Here is a 19,960-nt window from a genome sequence, read left to right on the forward strand (position 1 = left end):
GCGTTCAGTCAGACGTTCGTTCCGAAGCAAAATCTCGCCTATCTGCCTCTTTTTTATCGATGTCGAAATGGGCATTGACAGCGATTTACTGCGTTATAAATAAACGTGTTTTATTTGAACGATGATACGTCGATTGATGGAGTACGTACGAACCATGGGACGAAAGAACGAACAAGAACGAACTTGCATTCTCACTATTAATCCGAGGAAATTTTTTTTAGGAAACTTATAAATCGTATAATTTTTATAATGATATAATGGATCTTAAATCTCCTAAAAAGAATATGGTATATTTAGGTAGGAATTTCCATTTACTCTGACACACATTTTCTTTGCAAGCTAAAGGAGATTCCAAGGATCTTCAGGAAGGTCCGAGAAAAACGCTTGACTTCTCCTCAAGATTGAAGAATCAGTTGGACTCTGTCGACAGGATAGGACTGTTGTCGAAAGGGCGAAGATATCGTCTGTAAGCACACACAAAAACAAGACAATCGAGGATGAACAGCGACGTGCCGTAAAGTAGCGTTCCAGAACAGATGTTCTTCGAAAGGAAATCCATATATTTGGTTTTTTCTCCTTTTATTCCGCTCTCTCTCTCTCCTTTGCTATTGTCCTAGGAGCCTTCAGGGTTGCTTTAAATTGGATTTTTTCGTCACCTGTCTTGACCTTTTTATGCAACAAATGGTCCACTAACTTCGAAAAATTATTTGTCTCTGTCAATGTAATAGCTCTCTAAAGAATCTACTTAGTTATTAATATAGTAAGTTTATTCGATTATTCGATCAACTCGGATCTTTTTTACGAAGTTCAAAAATTATTCTTCGTTCTTCTCTCTTTTAACTACCTGTGATTTTTGGATTCCCTTTTCTCTCGAACTGAGTGGCTTTGAAATTGAATTTTCTAGTCGAATTATTTCGAGCCTCGTCTGATCCGCGACCGAATCCAGTGGGAATTTTCAGACGAATTTACACTTTACTATATTTCACACACGTGAATTTCGTGAAAAACAATTTCTGATCTCGACTTATCGTGCGTTTACCGTATGAATTTGCCAATTGAATGAAAATTCTTATCATCGCACGTTTAATAAATCTTTTTATCTAATCAATTCGAATAATTTCGACTAAACATCATTATCAAACTTCGTTACATCTGACTGGATCATTTTGGAAATCCAATGAAATTAAAATTGACGATTCAAGTGACCGAACACAGCTATTTGATAATTTTCGTTTTATTTGATATTTATTTATGGCAATTTCTTAATGACTTTACTGACATACACGAAACGCAATACATTTCCAATTACTAGCGTGCATTGTCGATTGCTAAAATTTTATTTGTGAACTACGAAATACGTCAAGTAGCTATAAAACTCTTAACATGTGGTAGCTTCGAGCGATATCAATATTATCATTCTAGTAGAGTAGCTACAAAAAGTAAAAGAAGAATTTATAAATAATTTCCCTTTAGTTACTTTCACGATATATAGTGCTGGGAACACGAAATACCTTCTGCTTTTTTATGTTTTGAAGTAACAAAAATATCTTTATTTGTCTCGTTTACGTTATGAAAAAATATCGCGGCGGACCAAATTTTCAGAGCAACTTAATATTTAATGTGCCTCTAAAATCGTATGCAAATATATTCTTTCCGCGATTTCATCATTCTTCTCTCTTTTGCCAGCATGTAACAATAAACGTGTGTTTACACAAAGTGGAACGACCGCTAATCCAATTATTTGCCCCAATTCTTTCGTTCGTCTTTCGTAACGGTCGTTTACCCAATTAACTTTTACATTACTAAATGACTAAGAGGACCAACGTTGGAGTTATCACGGGTTTCGCATCGATTTCAAGCGAAGAAAAGAATTTTAGTCATTATTCCCTTCCGTTCTCGTTAGCATATGTGCGAAGACATTTTTCTTTTTACGCGGTAACCTATTTTTTTTCTTTCCATTGCTCATTTCTGCTCTCTTGTCACAGCCACGCACAACTTACTTCGAAATATAATATTACATCATACAAACAATCTCATAACGGTTTTATGGTCGATGAACATTTTTCTGAGACGAAAGAATGAAATCCTTTTCACAGTTTATTTTGTTGCAGCTACTGTTTATTTCGTGCATTTCTAAACCCTTTAAAGAATCATTCGCGTTTCAAAAATCTTTGTAACTCGGCGAAAGATGTTCTTTACGTAATTCTTTGTAAATGAAATTTTAACTTGGAACAAATTTTGAAAACACGAACATTAATTCCAATTGTTCGAAATTTCCATGAGATATACCTTTAAGGACAAGATTTTAATTAATATTTCGTTACAAATACGTCAATTACGTAAATCGAAGGAAAAGTAATGTTTCACTTATCTGCGATAACTACGACATTATAAATTAACGAATACTGATGATATTAATAAATATGTAAGACAAAGGTTGGATGATTAATGAACGTGAAAAGCCATCTTCAAGACTCTGTTTTTTTCGAGACCCAAGATTCTGTTTTTCTTTGGTCGTACAATGGCATATTCACAGAGCCTCTTTGTGATCAATCAAAACAATTCGTGAGCTTCTTAACGAGATAAAGTTTTATTTTACTTTGTTGGAACACGGCTAAGGGTTTATTAAGCTCTATAAAGGCAAATAGAAAAGCATGTACTTCTTTTAAATAGAATTTTCGGCTGCGAATATGTCAAGAATATTCCTTCTATGAGCTAGACGCGGACTTGAAACTATTTTTAAATAATATTAACCCGTTGTAAAAAATGAATATTACAATTTTTCGAATTACTACGAATTTGGTATTCTAGCTAAAAGTGTATTAAAACACGCAAGCGAATATTTTTTTCATATTTCTACGTATCTTGCTGTCGTTCACAATGTTACAATATTTTCATACGCGACGTAGAACGCAAATAATTTTAAAATTTTCACGTGTCGAGATTAAATCGAACAAAAATGCATTGCATCTTCGCATAGCAAAATATGGACGGATTCAGGTAAAGCAAACAAAGTTGCTGCTGAATTTCGAGTCTTCGCTCCTCAATTTACCGAGTGTGTCTCCGATGTTTGTCATTCGAGGTGTTTCAATCATAAACGGGCAGGAAAGAGAGTTCGAGACGCGTCGCGAGTGAATTAAAAAGCAAACAGAGAACAGGGAGGCGAAAGCGAGGAGGAGGTGCAGGAGGAGAAAAAAAAAAATAGGGGAGAACAACAAGGTAAAAAGGCGCGCTAAACGACGTACAGAGGGTGAAAGAGAAATGTGATAGAGAGAAAGAGGGACACAGGCAGACGTAACGACAAAGATACAAGCCGGACGAGAAAGAAAAGGCTTTGGCACAGTTTTCCATGCCGACGTGACCTACTGGACTATCGATTCGCCGTGAAGGTTTTGGCAAGAGGAAGCGCCGCTTGATTTCGAAACTGAATGCTGTCCTACACACCATCAACCGTTTCTTATTGAATTCGAACTTGCGAGACTGCAGGATAGCCAGCATTTTTCCACTCGTTTGCATCGTGCCAACGATATATTTCCACCCTATCTCTTTACCCACCCCTTTCCTCCGTTCCGACTGTCCATCTATGTTTCGCGTCTATTCCTCCCCTTTTTTCCTCCTCCCCGCCTCCCTCCTTCTCTATCTACCAGCGTTTGCCTTTTTTCTTCTGACTGGCTGTGAGGTCCCTTCTACGGCGTTGCTCGAGGCTCGGGCATTGTTTCGCGATATCCGCGTATTCCGCGTCCCCTGGCTCCGCGAAACAAAGGGCCAACAATGGGCCCAGACAAGATTTCAACCGTATCTTCTTCTGTGTTACAATTTTCTACCCGCTTTTTTATCCTCTTTCTTCGTCTCCTTTCTCCCCCGTTCCCTCGTTTTCTACCACTAGCCTCTACCCCTTTCTTTTGATCCTACGACTCTGGATAAGGTGGGACACGACCACTGAAAGGATATTTCGGCGGTTGGAAGTCGATGCACTCTCTTTTCTCTCGTGACAGAGTCTCGTACAGAGGAGGGTTATTGCTTTCTGTATGTCTGTCTCTCTCTATATATATATATCTCGCTTTATCTCCGCCTTTCGTTCGTTCTCCTCCAACCTAGCTAAGAGACGGATCGAAACGAGCGTGTTTACATGGACTCAACGAGGTCATAAAGAATCGGAGATTTGTATCGAGAGTTGTTCTACGTGCTCGCCTCGAGATCCGGTCGTATTCGGTCACCACGAGACACAGGAAACACAGGTCGAGAGTTCTCCGCAGGATTTTGGACGATGATAGCTTAAAGCTGAAAATAAGTCTGAGGAGGTAAAGGTGTATTTTATATGAGTATTACCTCAGATTTCAATTACACGCGAGGATTTTCAAAACTTCTATCGATAACAAAATGCAGTTGTTATACATTTTTCTTAAGCATACGGATTCGTATTTTATTTAAAACATGATTATAGGTATTTTTTTTACCTTGAATATGTGTTCTATGTGACCACTATATCTGTAACACTCAATAATCAGGTCCATAAAATATTACTGAAAACCTTTACTGTTTCCGATTATACCACAAAACCACATGCTGCCAGTCCATTTCACGTAAGAGTTTAACAATATCTACAGGAAAGCAACATTACAGTGCAACAACCAACTAGTAATAAAGACTTAAAAGATAAACGCCTCGTAAGAACAACGGTAAGACAAGAATGGAATAACTTCTGGCAAATTCACAACGCTTTCTTACATAAATTCAGCAGAAACATACAGGAAGTAAGCCCGGTTATGACTCTCACAGGACCAGACACAAATAACCAGACTCAGGCTAGGTTACTCCAGCAGTACACATTCGCATCTTATCAAAAAACAGAATCCTAAACTCTGGAAATATTGCAACACCATCGAACATCTGCTTCGCTACTGTGCCAAATTCGAACGTACGAAACGCAACTTAAAAATACCTAACAATATGCAACCATTTCTAACTTCTAATTAAAAGTAGAAATACGATGTAAAAATGCAATGTAAGTTTCGTAAAAGAAATAGATCTTTTCACCGCCTATAGAAGTATAAAATTGCACCAGTTCGCTAACTAACTAATAATTAACTAATTATTTAATAATTAACAACACTAACTAAGGTAACTGCAAAAAATTAAGCATGTAAATAGTATTTAAATATTCACATATTTATAGAATACATGTTATTGTAGTCACTAATACGTTATTAGAAGATGTAAATAGAGAATGTGACAAGGAATAAATAAAAAGACTATTTTAAAGTAGATTTTTAGATGAATGAGAATGTTAGGGAAACATTAGAATGAAAAAGCTGCGAGTGTCAAATATTTGTACTTTACGACACGTTTTATACACGATGGTAATATGTTACACTCTTAATTATAGTGATTTTTGCATATGCATGACGCGGTTCTTCGTGTGGTTCATTTCCGTAGTTTATGTAAAACAATGCATAGATTCATCGGTGCAAGTATGTTAATTCTTTTCACTGTATGACTGCAAGTGAAGGCTGTGCTCTCGTGCTTTGTATCGAATGCTCAAACAAAAGTTGGAACCTCTATCTACTTCTATTAGCATTTTATTTCAGAGAATGTATATCGATGAATGAATATTTGTCTTTGAATTTTAAGAAGCGATGACGATGAAACAACTTTGCTTGTTTTCTACGCGCAAAATAAATTCCATTGCTATTTCAATATCAACCAAATTAGTAGTATTCGGAAACTATCGCAATTTCAAAATTTTTTATTTCCAATGTTTGCAGAGCGGATAAAAACGGGATAAAAATCATCAAGTTCCATGGAATTTTTTATCAGTGGAAATATACTTGGGAATTTTCTTAAAATTCAATGTTATTTGAAACGTGGCTAATTTCATGATACTGGAATTAGAAATATGCAGGATCCGTATGATACGAAAAGTACGAATTCGATTTCCCAGTTCGACGAACACGAGTCACATTCTCGAAAACTCCTGAAGGGGAAACGTGCTTTATATAAGTATGGTTTCTCACGAAATTCCGTTTCCATAGCCGATGCTCGGAACGAATGAACGTTGAAGAGAGGAATGATTCGACCGGATCCAATGACGCGGAAGACGCAACGACGTGAGATATATTGGCTTCCATGGAACCTGGAATTATCGGTCGACGTAAGAAAACGAAATAAACTGAATTTTTATCACTTCTTCTTTCCTGGCATGCAGATCATTGCAAACCGAATTGCATCTCTTCTTTCGGAATAAAGCGTTCTGATGTAAAATTAATTATATAAGGAATTCACTATTCTCATTTCACAAAATTTCTGCATACTTGTTTTCAATTTAAGCATATTTCATGTTTAGTCGGAGAAAACTTTGCTTTTAAAGTAACAAAGTAATTAAATATTTCTCGTTGTTAAAATTTAATTTTTTTGTTCAACGTCAGGAAGTCCTCTAAAAAAGTAAAAAATATTGTAAACATCGTTTTTTACTTCGAGTAGTAGCAAATTACTTTTACCTTAAACGCTTATCTTAAATGTTGACCGAAAACTTGATTAAATCATTACGCACGTAACTGCTCCTAAATTAAGTAGAAGTTCCTAGTTTGGAACTTATCTGCCTATCTTAACTTATTTTCTAATTCACGGAGTTTTTACAATCGTCCAGATCGATACTCGTTAGCTGGTAAGCAAGTGCAACTGGCTCTCGATTAAAGCAATCGCTTTAGTTCCGCTGCGTAGTCAGTTGCTTCTAGCGAGATTCGTTCAAAATCGGCGTCTCGTGGTAAATTCTTATTTGCACGAACAAATCGAGAGATATAAAGAGCTCTCAGGTGTAATTTTTAAAAGTGATTTCTCCGGGGAATTGCGTGTACGTGATCGTCGAATGCCCGTTGTCGGATTTGCGAAAGAAATTATACCGAGTCGATTCAAACGCTTGTTTACATAGAATTCCATTGAGGATTTGTCGGAATACCAAGTAGGAATTTCGTTTTTGATACGTTTATCCGATGTTTCTAAATCGGAGGGTCCGAACCCATTTGCAAGTACAAAGGCAAAAACGAAATCTGCGGTGAATTCGTGTATGCGGAAACACGAAGTGCACCTGTTTCTTCGCATAAAAAGTATATCATTTAAATTGGCGAGAAATACCAACTGCAGCGTGTAACACCTTATGATTCCTTCGAACTAATGCACTTTGCGATCTTACATGTCAGTATAATGCATTGCACGTGCTTTTTCCTATTCTTCCTGTTCGCGTTTGTTTGGAAAATGTTGCATCTGGCGCTGCAGGTGCTCGATACAAGTCAATGTTTCACTAGCTGTAGCAGATGAGAAACACATTTATTGGGAAACCGATAATGTTATTTTATTTAAATTCGATTTTCCTTCTTTTCGCATATTTTGTGACTAACAAATAGATCGTGAGTATTTATTCATTTATAGGAAATTTAAACGTGTAAAAGTGTACAGAATGCACGTAATATGCAAAAATATAAAAAAAGATATGCAAAGTAAGCGGTTCGTTATAACGTTTAATGTTTGAAATAAATTTCTATTCAAGTCTCATCTCTTTCGTTACGTTCATAAAAATATGAAATTGCTCTAACGTCTACAGTTCATTAATCAGGTACTTTACCTTTTAACGTCATTGGAACAATTGAAATGGAAGAATGGTACAATGCATTTCTTCCAAAAAGCAGTACATCCCAGTTTCACGCAGAACTGCGGACATACGAATCTCTATCTAGATACCTCTGTCAACAATTCGGGAAACCAGCGTATCAACGAAGCCACGAGGGATACGATCGTTTGAATAGCCGCGGACAATTGCGGAGATTAAAAGTTCCTTGCTCTCTGTTCCCGAAAAAAATCGTCATGTAGAGGGGCGAATGGCGGAAAAAGTAGTTCACCGCGCAGCAACGAAGGGGTTAAAGAAAAAGGATAGGCCAGCAAACGAGCAGAAAAAAGCATCGCCCGTAACAGGGAGGTCTAATTAACAAATGTACAAAACCTTGTCAAGTCAGATGAAACCATTTCGCAGCATATTCCCATCCTCCATAGACTAACTCTTGCCCCCCCCCCCCTCCTCCCTCTCTCACACTCCATCCCCGTTTGCTCTTATCGCGACAGTCCAGATTTGGTGATTCCCTCCTCTCTTGCCTGAGCTTGCCCTCTCGCTCGGAACGATCGCCTTTACACGCGGAGTGGAACGATAGAGGGTGACGTTGCGGCGCGGTGGAGAGAAAAAAGGAGAATAGCCGGAGAAAAACGTCGTGAACGCTGAAGTATCGCGGATTTTCCTCGGGAGATCTCGTGGCCGTGGTAACGGGGTCGCGAACGAGAACGGAAGTCGACAAGGAAAATTGATTCGATCTGGTGCAATGACGCGGGAGAAACTGCGAAGTGAAATGGACGAGCAGTTATCCCCCCTCCCACCCCACCCTTCTCAACTCGCTGCTGCTCTCACTTCGTGTTTTCCACCATGCTATTTTTCGCAATCTCTACTCTCCGCTGTACCGAAGGAAGTGTACTAAGTATCAGGGAAATTTTAACCTGTCGGATTATCGGGGGTTATTTGTGCGTCGAGAGGATCTCGTGTGAGAACCATCAAAGAATTGTTTCGTGAAACACGAGCGGAGTATTTCTCTTAGTCGCGGTCTGATGTTCGGCAGACCACGATAACTTGGACCGGTACTAAAACTCTGAAACTTTTCATGCGCCCATGCTACTATAATCTTTTTCTGAACTTTCTTTGTCTGACGAAAATAACAACGAAAGAAAATAAAATCTCCGGCAGATGCTAAGCATATGCTTTTCTTATACATGTTAGAAAATTATCTGCAAAAGTAAATTTCGGACGTTTAAAAATGATCGCTCATAGCAGGAAAATGTATGGCGATTTACTTTTAGATGTCTACAGATTTATATCACGATGTTCCGCTTCATGCAGAAATTTCCTTTCATTTTCACATCGCGCGTGAAAATCGACAAGTAATGTATTTACCGTTAATAAGACGCGTAATTTTGTTAGGTTTGGATATTTACAGCGCCCAGGCGTATCAATGTTAACACAGATAAATAATTTGAGAATCGGAGGAATTGTAACGATAACGAGCCCTCATTATTTTGTAGATGTATTAGGTTGTCCGAAAAGTTTCTTTCGTTTCATCAGGTGATAATAGATGAACAACAATTTCTGTTTTATATTATTTTATTGAATTAGGTATGATCTATTTCGTTATATTTCTATTATTATGTTCGTACACAATTCAATAAACTAATATAAAACAAAAAACATTGTGCGTTTATTATTTCTTTATAAAACGAAAGAAAATTTTTGGACAACCTAATATATTTTTAGTTATACATACGTTACATTTTGTCAAGTTTATAAACTTAACAGATAACAATTTTGTTTACTTATGATGAATCATTTCGTTACTTAAGCTTTCCGCTTGATGGTATTAAGAATATCATAGCATAGAGGTGGGAGTGAAAAACGTTAAGTAAGCTTCAAAGAGTCTCGAGAGGAAAAATCGTGTTAGGCGACTAAGTGTAGGTATATCTTAAAAATCGACAAATTCCGGCACAACGGTGGAAAAAACACCGAGAGGAAAGCTGACATTTTTATTTCGTCACACATCTCTGATATATTTGCCTGGACTGAAGCAGATCTTCTTACGAAACGAAAACTTTAGTTCTCTTTGTAGTATTTCTGTTGCCGACCCGAAGGAATGATCGCGGTCTCGCTACTTAGAAGATATCTTCCCAAGTAACGTTTCGTAATAGCATGGATTAGTGTTCTTGTAGTTTCGCGGAGACAGCAACTGTTCGCATTGTTGCGATGCGACATTGCGAACTGCCAACTAAAACCATGCGATTATTCCAAAATCTCTTTACCTAGCGTCTCGTATTTTTGACTTTGATGTTTCTATTCCACAAAGACTGACAATCGTAAAACTGTAATTTATCATAAAACTGTGTTTTTCATTCATCATTATCAAAACTTCCGACGTTTATGCATTTATGAGAAATTAAAATGAGCGAAAATGTACAAAATATCTAAAGTAAAGTACGCTCGTCATAACTTAGAGGGTGAAATAAATTTCTATTAAAATTAGATAGATGTCTTTATAAATAAAAATATTTGTATTGTAAGCGATCGAAAGCATTTTTGGGCTGTTTCATGGTTAGACAAACTCACATCGATGGAATAACGTAAAAGAGAAATCATGTAACACAGGATAAAATTTCGAACTGCTACTTCGCTAGTACCGTTTAATATCATAGCATAGATCTCTAAGGGATTTATTTCAACCGGAGCCAAATCCAAAAGAGTATTTGATCCTCTTTGTCAGATTGTACTGCAACCTCGGGGAAAAAATTGTTCTGGACCCTATCACCACGGTATATCCCGTCCCTCAATCTTGTATTCCAGTTGTTTTATCTACCTTCGACAAAACTGCAAACACCAGTGAAATCTTATTACAGATTGCGTTAACGAACCAGCGAATTTTCGTGCTTTAAATTATGTCGACACTATCAGAAAAGGATAGAGTAACAAGTCGGAGAAAAATTATCTCATGGCTGCACAGACATTTACATTTTTATCTCGTCGTAGGTCTCTAGAAGATTTATCTTGGACCGCCCTAGATTCGCGAACAATTCGGGGAAAAAGTTCCTTTTTCTCGGCGTTTTTCCTGCACCGCCGTGCAATGGTTACAACGTCGCGAGAGTTGGCAAACAGAAGCCGACTGGTTTAACCGATAAAGTTCTGTAATAGCGTGGATTAGAGTTCCAAGCACTTCTCTTCGCGGGCGAACAGTCCACCCCACGACAATTACCGGAAGTGCCTGCAAGCGCGCTTGCGTTCGTTCGGATGAATATTGGATCGCCAGATTTGGTAACTTTTACGCCTCGAGTGGCACCCGTGGGTAAAATAACTTGGATAACGTTTAAAACGATCGTGTTGAAAATCAGCTAGTCGCTACAAATCACGGGCGTAACGCCGTTATCGCGATTACTACACCAGCGACTTTATAGCGTATACTTTTATAGTGTGCTAATTACTGAGTGGTCAGCGATTGTCGGCTTGGCCAAACAGAAATGTGCAGCGGAGAAAAAGTTTGACGTAAATTAATTTTTAAAACCGTTCAAGTACAGAGACTGAAAATGCTAACGATGATGTTATAGAAATATTTGCGGATAATTTTTCAGAAATATCAAGTCATGGATATCATAGATATTTATTTCATTTTTCCTTTATTCCAAATTTTTATTAAAGAAAGCTTCTATTTTGAACAAACCATGCATTCCTATTTGCAACAAACGTGAAATTGTTAGGAAGGCGATAATGTTTTTCAGAGGAAACCTCTCAATAAAATTTATTTCGAACCGCCTTTGCCGCGGCAAGTTTCAATGCGCCGGTAGAATTTATATAAAGAATTGAAAACGTTTTCTACACGCGATAACTCTTCTAAAGACGGTTCCGTCTGTTCGACTTAAAACCACATAAGATGCAATATACCTTTTCTCCTCCTTCCTTTTTCGTTCAGCTTCCACTTTAAGGAAACGCATTTTATTTACTCTAACCGATAGAGTTATATACCACAATGGAATAAGCGCGTTTAGGCTTCTTCGCCGTTTAGAATCCATATTCTATGGGTAGGCAGTAGGTGAGTAACATTGTTATAAGACGGATAATTGAATTTCTTCTCTAGCGATAAAATTAAATCCAGAGCAAATTTTCTGGTTATTACCTTGATAATTTAATTCTGACAAAGAAAAATCTTGGGAATGTTATATCGATTCTCTTTCTTTTGTTCACTTTTTCCTAGGATATGGCGGGGCTACATTTCACAACCTAAGTGTTGAAAATCGCCCCGAACTTAAGATCCAAGAAATTCAAATCTTTCTACGGTAGGTGTTACACGCGATTATAAATGATAGGATATTAAGCAAATTCTTAATCAGAAAGTTCTGTCGTGGAATTAAAAATTAATAGACACGAATTAATTTCAGTCAGATTAGCAGATACAGTAATTTAAATTGATTTTGATAAGAAAAGAAAGGGCAAAAAGTAATTATAGACGTAAAAGTTACAATTTTGCCATTTCGAACAATGTACCAGCATCGTCGTTACGTTCACGAAATTCGTCGAAATTATATACACCAACAATGGTCGAGTCAAATCCCTTTCAATTGTTGCGAGAACAATTATTGCATCGCTTACCGAAGTACTATCGAACCATGAAACATTAGAGAATGAGCAACAACGTGCCGGAAGTGGAGGTTGCGTGCACACAGCGATCTCTAATGGAACCAGAAATTAAATCGCAGAATTCGAGTTATACCACAACAATCACATCGACTATAGATAGTATTTTCATCGATATTGGCGATACAGTAACAGCCATGATATGACCACGTGATACAAATCGAGCGCGATGGTCTATGCTTCAAGATTCAATCCATTTAAACTAATTGATATATCGTAGTGTTTCTTGGAGTTGCTAAAAGAAATTTAATAACTTTTCAAAATTTTACCAATTTTGTGATACTTTACGAAAATATCACGTAATTTTAAATTAAATTGTAAAGGAACAATAGAACAACGACGAGAAATTTTACAGAGCCTAAAATCATTAATTTATTGCTAAAAAAAAATATGCTTCTAACCCATAACTCATACCTTCAGCTATGGCGAACCTCTAAAACAAACTCGACCACAATCAAAGGGAATAATCGATCTTGACGAGTACCACTACGTTCACGTGGAAGGTTTGAAAGAAAAATGCAAGTTCTCGTACGATTTCACTCCCGCAAGGAACTAATCGCACTAATTTTTCTGTGAATGCTCGGCATTCCTAACCACCTGGCGTGCTATTCTCTTTCCGCTAAGATAAAGAGAGCCTCGGCATTCAACTTCGTGCATTAACGTCAGAAGCAGGCGAGGCAATCCGTTTGCATTTCGCACATAGGCGTCGCTGCACGTTCGATGCTCGTGGCTGCTGCTGTTGGCCTCTCAAGAAAAAAGAACTAAGAGTGGTGGAAAGAGGGAAGAACAAGGTGGATATCTGGTCGCGGGTAAGTCGGAAAATCGATCCTCGCCAACCAGTCGGTCGTTTCGCGTCTCTTGGTGACTGTTTCAGAGCCACGGTGAAATATGGCATTAACGTTCTGCTCCATTGAGGATCGCGTACTGTTTTTCCACCCTCTGTTCTCTTTTTTCTTCCATTTTTTGTTCTCCCTCGAACTGCCACATTCGGTCCAGCGTCGAGAGATCAATTTTTCTCGTGTAACCGGTGTAACTGGTGGCGGACCACCGCTGCGCCGGACATTTCGGTGTTATTGATCAAAAAGTGCCGGTGTAACGCGACCGTAACAACAGGCAAACCCAACTAATATCGTTTCGAAACCTCATGGAAGGAGCTGCCACACGGTTGTCTTCTTTTTTTCTGTACCTCTTCAGTCCGTTTGTTGAACGTATTGTCGCGGTCGGGCGGAAACCATCATCTCCACACATAGAACATTGTTATTTTTTCACGATGATAAGGTCGATCCTTTTTTTAGAAAAATTACATAACAACATTTTTAACAACAGTTTTAGAATAGAGCGAAATGTTGAGCATTATATCTATGCATGACAAAACATACGGAATTTGTTTATGTTGAAAACATCTGAACTCTTGACGTATCAGTAAATTTACAACATGCATACCAATATAGGAAATTCAAATATCGACGTGAAAGTGGAAAATATCTGAGGACTTGCGGTAAATAGTTTGTTTTTATAAGCTTTGTCGGTTATTTGAAAGTCAACTGATAATTTTAATATATTTGATGTAATATGTGTAAATTATAGGGTGCTTAAATATCATTGTTCTAACTGTAAGTTACTCCGGGGATATTTACTTTTAGAGTATAAAACATATGATGTAATACGTTTTAATTTGTATGACTAGTGCACTAGTGGAGTTACTATGCTAAATGCATGTATTATTGTTTCGAACATTATATTATCAATATATCGTAGTTATCAACTTCCAAGGAGGCTTCTACGCGTTAAACTTGATGACAAGCTATTATTATCTTGATAATTTTAGATATTGATTACTGCGGAGGATCAATAGCCATTATGATGCGGTGGTTGATGGTCGTTGACAGTGAGTCATAAGGGATTTACGAGGCGGTATAAACTACAGAACTTCTGTGCCTCGTACTACGAAAAGCAAGGAGAGGAAGAGGGATAAAGCTCGCGACTGCTAGATTGTAATCTTCGTCCATAAACGGCACTTTATCACCAACTGCCTATTATATCTTCTAACTTTTTGGACTAACGGAACAAAATGTTCTTCATGATTTCCTTCGTCTGCTAATAATTTCTTAAAAATTTACCAAGGAATTTAATTAGCAATTAACTATTAACTAAACATTCGCGTCCTTATACAATGAATCATTTTAAGTATGATATTCACCGTGATTTTTATACTTTTAAGTTAAATAAATTATCATAATCAATCAATTTCTCCTTTGCAAAATAAATTAATTTTCTTGACGGAGACACAATAGGTGTACAATCCTACGATATTTCACTTATAATCGTATAATGGAAACCGCAGCTTTGTACGATGAGACGCGAAATTTTTGTCTGTTAAGTTAGTCATTTGGCGAACTTTGTTCCCTGGAGTTCTGGCATTCGCTTTTAGCGAGTCGACTACTCTTTGCGAACGTTCATCCCCCTCTGTGCAGCTTCGTTTACTGCCCTTAGCAGTACACTTAGACGCTGCAATATAGTCTTGTGTGTTTAACTATCTTTAGCCGTTACTGTTCCAAGTTTTCAAATGAAACGCGAGCTTCGATGGAGTGGAAGACAGTGTTCGCGAAATTTCCACGCTTCCGACGAACGACATTTACAGAACCCTCTACGCGAACCCGTGGTTTCTTGATTAGACATTTAAACCGATAACGAGGTGAGCGTTGAGTAAAGAAGAAATTTTCCCCATTCTAGCAAGTAGCATACAAGACGGATCGAATGTGTATCGAGCAAACTCGGATTTTAATTAAATCCAGCAGTAAACGTAAACTTCAACGAGTTAGTTGGTCTATTATCTGGCGTCGCAGCGTGTTTCACATTTGCAACGCAGTGATATTCGTTTATTCACACAGTCAAATGTTATTTCAACCCTTTAGAACGCTGTATCGCTGCTTTGCTTTAAAATAGTGGCACATCCCAACAAATTTCAAATTTGCTTTTATCGAATAGAAGGTCGAGAGTTATGTTTCTGTTTTTAGTATGTAAAACGGTATATTTATTATTTCATCAGTTTTGCGTTGGAAGGAAAACTTACTCTTATGCCGTTATCAACCTGCCCTTAGCTTAACAGCACTGGCTGATCTTCAGTTGTTTTCGTGACGCTACAAGTGGAAGGTCGTACTGCTTTTTCGAAAAGTGGCGTATCTTGTGTTAAGACAGCCTTATAATGTCGTTGTAACGACTCGTCAAGATTTCTTTGTAAATTTGGAAACGCCTCTCCTTTAGAGTTTACATTTTTTGAGCTGTGCCATTATGAAAGCAAATCAGCGATATAACATGAAAGTTACAAGGTGAGAAATTGCGTTTAATTATAATTTCTATTCTTACAAGCAAATAGAATTCTGGTTAATACTTGTCGTGTCAGCATACAAGCAATTTAGAAGGAAACAATACAGAATAATAGGATAATATATATCTCTGGGGGGTAGTAAAAATTGTAATAAAACTGTTTCGCAAATTCTCGGTTAATTGTAATGCTATAAACCATATCAGATTAATATAGTAATGGTTTAAGTGCGCTCCCGGACAACGATATTTATTCATTAAGAGTGCCTGCGTATTTTCTATACACTTTCGACTGAATTGGTGAATATGGAGATTCTAATTACCTATATGTACAATTTCTCATTGCAAACCTGTTTCTGTCACCTAACCTAACGTGCCACCTCCGTTCTAATAATGTTTTATTCATGAGCAAAGATTTCCGCTGCAATTTATAACACTCTGGCGGACCAGTTTGAGTAATGTTTTCACGAGGGAGAACAATAAAGAAACAATGCAAATGTAGGTATTTGCAAATTACGTCCGCTTTATGTAATTCTTTCCTAATTGTATTAGAGAACAATTCGCGTTATTTGCCGATGTTTATACTTGTTTACAATCAGATTAATTAAGTCGATATCGTTTGGTTATAGATGATCACAATAGCTCAAATTACATTTTCGCTATATTACTTTTAATTACCAGATATATCATTTTAATTTCTTGCATAAAATAGGGAATAGAAATGAAAATGAAACATTAAAAAATTTAATAATTTAACACAGTTTGTTACGAGTCACCATGCAACGAGGATTAACATTAAAATTAATAGAGAGATTGAAAACCTCTGTCTATGAGGTATGAGACTTCTTTCCATAAAAGTAGAATTGCACACATCGAAATGTGTGAAGCAATTAAAACTTTTACGTCAGCTTGCAGACTGTTGAACAAAAAAAAAGGACTAAGTTGGAAACAGGCTGACAAATCTTATGAAAATATTTCTGTTTCGCGAATACATTAAGAACATAAATAAAAAGACAATTAAAAACTCAATTTAGCAAAAACAAAAACCTCTTGAAACCTTAAGTAGTCTTAAATTATCCTACATGATCATGTTCTAAGTACGTACAATTATTTGACAACATTGAAGTTTTAAATTTATTGACAACAAAAAATCCTCAGGACTTAGCGAGACTAAATCTCTTCTATTCTTAATTTAATGCAAATCCGATGATTTTAATCTAACATAAATCATGAATGAGAATGAAAATGTTAAGTGTTCAAGTGTTTCACTGGTTATCGTCACAAATTATTGCAGCAACATTTCTTTTTATCTTCATTCATCTAAGAAATATTTGAATGTTTCGAATTAACTCTATATATATATCAGACACTCTATATATAGACAGAAACGCAGAACAACGAAAATATCTGTACAAAACTGTATTTGCCGCTGATAGAACATTACAGAATTTAATTTGCCACATTTAACTAGCCGACTGGAACTACGCGATTTCCTCCCATATCTGGCAATTCCGGGAAGGAGGTTTGCATTTCTTTGCTTAATTACTATAATCGCAACGCCGTTGCTGTGGATAAGGCGGCAGAGAGGATGGAGGGAAATTGCGCACGGAAGGAAGAACGCACTGCAAAGTTCAACGTAATTATCTTGCAACGCAACACATCGTTAAATTCATTTCGCTAAACTGCGTAATGTCATTTGCATTACATCTGCAGTCTCGTACCAAATTAGAATCTTCGACGCGGAATTTGTCAAGCGATTACACATCGATGACGCTTTCCTATTCAATTTTGGGCATCGATCCAACCGAATGTTCCTTCCGCAAACCTCGTTGCAAATGTCCGGATCGATTCGCGAAACTTCATCGACGGTTAATTGAAACCGAAACGATTTTATTTAAGGGGATACTGTGAAGAGTCGTTGCTCCTTGTAAATCTCAATCAAATGGCAATTTAGCGTAGTATGTCTACACTGCGGATGTTTATCTCGCTTACTTTATTTTTGTTATGTCTTTGTGTAAGGTTATTCTACCCGCACACAACACGCTATTCTTCCACATACGAGAAAATGTATCTAGCTCAACTATTTATAGTGCTTTCGTTCCAACCTGTAACACGCTCCATGTAATATCATTTATTGATACAAACAGCGTGAAAAATACAAATTCCATTCGAGTTTTATACGGCTCTATTTTTATTTGCCTGCGCGATGTATAATTTATAGTGGATTTCGAAATAAAGTGCACCTTTCACGTCAAAAGTAATACGATTTAAAAAGTGCAGCAAAAATTGAAGTTTGAAAGTAAGCTGAAAATCCAGATTAATGATTTGCGCATGGAATAAATTTCATGATTTACAGAAATTACGCGATCTTAAATCTTGTATCTGTTTCGTCAGTTAAAGAATTACCTGATAATGTCACTCATAAACAGAACGTAGCATTCTGTTCGGAAATTATCATATATATCTTATATATCATATATATCTATATATCTTTCGTATCGATCACGCAGTTTTGTAAATGCGATTGATAGTAGAAACGTCATTGTCGTAAAGTGGCGTCACTGACAAAATTCTAAAGTAATATCCGTAGCCACGGGGTGAAATCTCGCCGGTGCACCGCGACGACGTTGAAAAGCGTTCGATGATTTATTGCTTCGGAGATAGACTCGTGTCTACAACAGCAGTAGGAAGTCATCGGAAGAAGAAATTTCGGGGATACAGCGTCGGTAGCGAAACACGAGGGTGAAAAGGGTGTCGAGTAATACGTTGCTGTCAATAGCTAGTAAATTGAAAACCGTTGGCTACGAATCTAGCTGTTACCATAAACATAACTCGAACTTCGACGCATCTAGCTTCTGGTAAACTGATTTTCCCGACAATCGATGCTATAATTAACGAGAATTGATACCACTTTACTTCATTCATACATGCTCTGCTTTATGCATTATTGTTCGAAATATGATGATTTTTGTTTATTCGATATTTCAGAAACTACGAAATATCTGCTGAATGTTAAGCGTATTTCAATTCAGTGTACGTATACCGTTGGATATGAGTTTCTTGATGATGCAAATCTATAGTCCAACCGTGATTTACGATGAATTCCAACAAATCGAAGTTAGTTACACGTTTGTTTATTGTATATTTTATGAACGATTTTATCAAATAACATTTTCGAGAAAATATACTAAACTATTTGTAAGCATTTCTCTCGAGCACTACAAACTTCAGAACATTTTGCACAGCGAAAAGTTGGCAGATTTGTCGGAAGATACTGTTTTGTTACGTTCTGTTACAACTGTTAGGATGGTTAAATCCCTTTTTTAAACTCGAAGAAGTCATTTTTTTGCGAAACTATCGGTGGAATCTCCTAAAACTAGAAAACTTACGGACAATAAAAGGAGAATCTGCTGAGAAAGTGCATCGCGATAGACGAGCGCTCTCGTCAATTCAATTCTTTCCAGACCTGGAAGAATTGCTCTTTCTATTATCAGGAAGAATGAACGCTACTTTTTCGCAACAGTAAATCCTGCTAAAGTTTTTGTCGCGAAACGAAACCTAACGATAACAGTTTTACATTAGTTTTACAATTACAAATACCGTATCTCGTTGATAATACGCGAATAAATTTGCATAATTTAGTATAATGGAAGCTAAGAAACTGATAGATCATGAGACAAGAAGAATTTTTAATCACGTATGAATAGAAACATACATTGAATTACTATCCATTGCCAGTTAATATAAAATATCAGTTTTCAAATTCTAGGTCTTAAGTAAAAAATTCGAAATTAGAAAATTCGGTCAGACTGAAAATTTTAAACTAGAATTAAATTAATAATGTACTCGAGTTATTAAAAAAAAAAGAGTATGAGAAATTGGCGAAAATAGAGGTAGCAATAATTATAAGTGAATTTAAAGTAACAGAAATTACAGAGCGGAAAACGGAGTACGATGATCAAGATTCCACAAAATCATGAATGCTCGATGAAAACGACATTAATTTAATGAACTTCACGGAGTAATTAAATTTCCTAATCACTCTGACTGGCGGATATCTGGAAAAGGATTTTAGTTGACGATGATCAGACCGAGGATAAACTTTCTCTCGTTCACTCGACAGGAAAATCATGATGCAATTTCCAGTAGCCGTCGCCTAAATCTCAGCAACACTGTGTGGGTTTTGAAACAAGCAATTTTCGTAGCGTCACCTCATCATTCGTCGTCGATTTGATAAACACTTTAAATAAACCAAACTCGGTTTTATCTTCGATCTTATCGGTCAAACATTTCATATAAAATTTTGTACGATGATATTTTTTTCATAATATCTATAAATTATTATAAAACAGAAATTCGGAAATTGTGAAAGAATTA

General features: G+C 36.8%; 1 protein-coding gene and 1 long non-coding RNA gene across 4 annotated transcripts in view; both read left to right on the plus strand.

Moving 5' to 3' along the window:
* LOC100748445 (neuronal acetylcholine receptor subunit alpha-7-like) overlaps window positions 1–19,960 on the plus strand; it is a 157,515-nt gene that overhangs the window by 20,513 nt on the left and 117,042 nt on the right. The gene's annotated exons all lie outside the window — the stretch shown is intronic.
* LOC117151141 lies at window positions 12,610–16,595 on the plus strand. The gene is made up of 2 exons (XR_004460841.1): window positions 12,610–13,757; window positions 14,088–16,595. It is a non-coding gene; the product is annotated as an uncharacterized LOC117151141 (long non-coding RNA).

This window comes from Bombus impatiens, unplaced genomic scaffold (genome assembly GCF_000188095.3).
Source record: "Bombus impatiens unplaced genomic scaffold, BIMP_2.2 scf_0095, whole genome shotgun sequence".
Taxonomy (NCBI): Eukaryota; Metazoa; Arthropoda; class Insecta; order Hymenoptera; family Apidae; genus Bombus; species Bombus impatiens.